Genomic DNA, 4139 nt, shown 5'->3' with positions numbered 1-4139 from the left:
GTCGCTATCTGTGATGCTGCTGGGGGCATGTTGATGTGAGTGGCCCATGCAGTCACCTGAGGTCATGTTGATGCCCATGGTCCATGCTGCTGCCATGTGTTGTTCCATAGTTTTATTATAACCAGGCCTGTGTTCATAACCATGGTTCTTGTTACCCCCTGAGGCCTTCTGGATGTCTGTGCTCTGTGCTGCCACCACCTGAAACTATGTTGTTGTTCATGAGCTGTACTGCTGCCAGAAGCAATGCTGATGCCTTTGATCCTGCTGCAGCCAGTGGCCATGTTGGTATATATGGTCCTGGTTATCACTGAAGGCCACATAGATGTCTGTGGTTTGTGCTACTGTTCGCAGCAATGTTGGTGTCTGTGGTCCTGTTCCAGCTGGGGGCTGTGTTGGTATCTGCAGTCTGTACTGCAACCGAAGATCATGCTGTAGTCCCTGGCATATCCTGACACTGCACACCATGTGAATGTCTATGGTTCTTGCTGTCACTAGAAAGCATGTGCAAGCTCATCACCCATGCTCCTGCTTATTGTAAATACAGGGCAAGGAAGCTACTTTTGCAGACTCACAATTGAGAAAGAGGGAAATAGAAAGCTTCTATGATAATCCCTACTGCTTCCTCCAAAGCAGCTGGGTGTTCTCAGGGCAGGGTCACTATTCACCAGATTTCGGGTGGGTAATGAGAAAGCCTCGGCCTAATCTCCACCCCCTTCAGAGTGTGGAGGAAGATGTAGCAGTTTTCTGGGCCAGCACAGGACATCCAGGTAGGGGCACAGGTGAGATCCAAGATTCAGGCTCACCAATGTTTACCCATGTCAGTTGTGTTTGGAGAAGTATTCCTTTCTGTCGTCCACACTGGGCTTGATAGTGTCACTGCCAGGCTTCCAGCCAGCAGGACAGACTTCCCCATGCTCATCTATATACTGAAAGGCCTGGACTAGGCAGAGAGCCTTAACTATAGACTATCCCACAGGTAGATCATTGACTGTGATCTGGCAAAGGACACCCTTGGCATCGATGATAAAGAAATCCTGTAATGATGCCCTCATCATTTTTCTTTTTTTTTTTTTTTCTTTCCATTTTTTATTAGGTATTTAGCTCATTTACATTTCCAATGCTATACCAAAAGTCCCCCATACCCACCCACCCCCACTCCCCTACCCGCCCACTCCCCCTTTTTGGCCCTGGCGTTCCCCTGTTCTGGGGCATATAAAGTTTGTGTGTCCAATGGGCCTCTCTTTCCAGTGATGGCCGACTAGGCCATCTTTTGATACATCCTCATCATTTTTCAACACGCTGTAATTCTGGGACAAGCTTTTAGTCACGTCAGCAAGCAGAGGGATATTCAGGGTTCCCAAACTTCCCTCCTGTGGGGTATTGATCAATGCCAGGTGGGTAAACTGAGAGTCCATAGAAACTCCCAGCACCTCGAAGCCTAGCTTTTGGAAGTCCTTGTCATGGTCGCTAAAAGTGATGATCTCTGTGGGGCAAACAAAAGTGAAATCCAGTAGGTAGAAAAAGAGGACCACGTACTTCCCTCTGTAGTCTGAAAGTCTGATTTCCTTAAGAACACCATCTGCTGCGGCGGTGACAGTGAAGTCAGGGGCCGGCTTTTGATGTGCGTGTTGTTGGAGGCCATGACTGTGTGGACAAGAGCCGGACATGCAGTTGACCAGACATGGCCCAAACCCACACTAGCGAATTCTTAAAACTCTTAAAAACTCTTAAAAATTGTGCTAAAGATGCTGAAGTGCAGCTCTTCACAGTTCATGGCTTCTGGTGGGGCTGTAGGAAAAGAACTCATTTTCTTTAACCAGTGACCACGAGGAGTTTGACCATGCTCCAGTGAGTATATAATGGCAACACAAATTGGACTTGTTTCCTCTTCCTCCTTCTCTTCTTTTTTGCCTTCCTCCTCTTCCTCTTTCTTTTCCTCCTCCTCCCCTTCTTCATCATTGGGGGGCATCACAAGAATGGCAGTATACACCTGGGAGCATTGAAAAGTGAATGTGATTGGGATACATTATATGAGATTCACAAATAAGCAAGAAAAATATTTTAGAAAAAATATTCATTACATGTGTCTCTGTTTCATGTATACTAGTATGAACGTGCATGTGACACAACACACATGTGGAAACCAGAAGGCAACTTTCCATAGCTGGTCTTCACCTTTACTCTTGAGGCAGGCTCTGTCTTGTTTCCACCATTTCTGGGTACTTTTGTCAGGCAGCCCACGAAATTCTGGGTAGTCTCTTGTCTCTGCCTTGTACTTCATGGTAGAAGTGTTGGGATTACACATTGCAAACACTTTTGAATTTCAATCTTGAAGACTGATATCTGTTTGACAGGCTGTATGGCAAAGGGTTCTGATTTCTGAGCCATACTGCCATCCCAGATGCTGGCTGTTATTGTTTTACTTAAACAGGTACACTTATTGATGTGTATGTGCATGTGTGTGTGCATATACATGTGAGTGCCTATATGCTTGTGTGTGTGTGTGTGTGTGTATTTGCTTACCACAGTATATGTGTGCAGCTCAGAGGACAACATGTGGTAGTCAGTTCACTTCTACTATGTAGGTCTTGGGGGTCAAACTCAGTTTTTCATGTTTGGTGGCAAGTGCCTTATTTAACTGTTGAACATCTTGTTGGCCATTAATTGACTATTTCAACTAGAAGATTCACTGCAAATCTGTGTCCTGATTTGGAACACTAAACAGTGGGAAATCAGCGAACTAAGGTGTTGGGATGAAAATTGCATTGTTTACCCTAGCTCTTCTGTGGAATCAAGTCCATGGCACACAATCCGACTGAAGTGTCAGGACATTAGGACTGTGTAACCCTGGCCAGACCTATTCCCGGGAGCCACAGTTGTTGGGGATGCTGTGAGAATGTAATCCTAGTATGTGTGGAAATCCTGTTCTCTGGTTCTTCTTGCTGGGTTAGGTAAGATTTCATAGATTGTTTTGTCTTTCTGAAGCAGAATTCTCAGCCTCTCACTGGCTAGATTGTGTGGAGTTCTGAGAGACAGGTTAGGTAACTCTGTCAGACAAACTCTGGGAGGAGAGTGTGGAGGCACAGCTGTTAGTAAAACCAGATCGGCACTCAAAACAGCAGCTCCTAGGGGCTCTGGAGCATCTGGGTCAAAGCTGTTTTGTGGCTGGTGCTGCCAGCACAGCTGCTTACATTCTTACTGGGAGTCTCTGTACAGGCTGTCATCCAGCATCTTCTCATGGTTGAAATTCCATCTACCCTGAGGCATCTAGACAAATTAAGGCTTTTTTGAATGCATGTTGCAGTACTTGGTAGCTTTGGTCAGTCTTCCCTTGGCCATGCCAGAGTTGGGGGTGCTTTTTTGTACCCTACTCTTCTCATCAAGTTTCCTCTCTTCTTTCTCTAGATTTTACTTAGGGCAGTAAAGGCAGCCCAGCTAAAAGAACATATCCCACATACAGGTAACAGCTTATGGGATAGCTCCCACACAAAGTCCAAGCTGTACTTCTGCTACATATGTGTGGGGAGGCCTAGATACTACCCATGTATGTTCTTTTGTTGGTGGTTCAGGCTTTGAGAGTCCCAAGTGCCCAGGCTAGTTGACTCTGTTGTTCTTTTATGGCATAAAATAGAATCTCAGAGTTGTTTTGATTTGTATTTCCCTAATGACTAAGAACTTTGAACATTTTCTTAAGTGCTTTGTGGCTATTTGAGATTCCTGTTGAGAATTTTCTGTTTAGCTTTGTGCCACATCTTTAAATTGAGTTATTTGGGTTGTTGGTGTTTAACTTCTTGAGTGCTTTATAAATTTTGGATATCAGCCCTCTGTCAGATGTAGGGGTTGTTGAAGATCCTTTCCCAATCTGTAAGCTGCTGTTTTGTCCTATTGACAGTTTCCTTTGCCTTACAGAAACTTTGCAGTTTCATGAGGTTTCATTTATTAATTGTTCTTAGAGCCTGAGTCACGGTGTTCTGTTCAGGAAACTGTCTCCTATACTGATGCATGCAAGGCTATTCCCTCTTTCTCTTCTATGAGATTCACTATATCTGGTTTTATGTTGAAGTTCTTGATTCACTTGGATTTGAGTTTTGTGCAAGGTGATAAAAATGGATCTCTCTTCATCCTTCTAAATGTAGACG

The 4139-nt window shown here is 44.6% G+C and overlaps 1 pseudogene; it reads right to left on the bottom strand.

Annotated features, from left to right (window-relative positions):
- On the bottom strand, window positions 631-1685 carry Prdx2-ps2 (peroxiredoxin 2, pseudogene 2; annotated as a pseudogene).

Source organism: Mus musculus, chromosome 4, assembly GCF_000001635.26.
Source record: "Mus musculus strain C57BL/6J chromosome 4, GRCm38.p6 C57BL/6J".
Lineage (NCBI taxonomy): Eukaryota > Metazoa > Chordata > Mammalia > Rodentia > Muridae > Mus > Mus musculus.
This window is presented reverse-complemented; position numbering and strand designations above follow the sequence as displayed.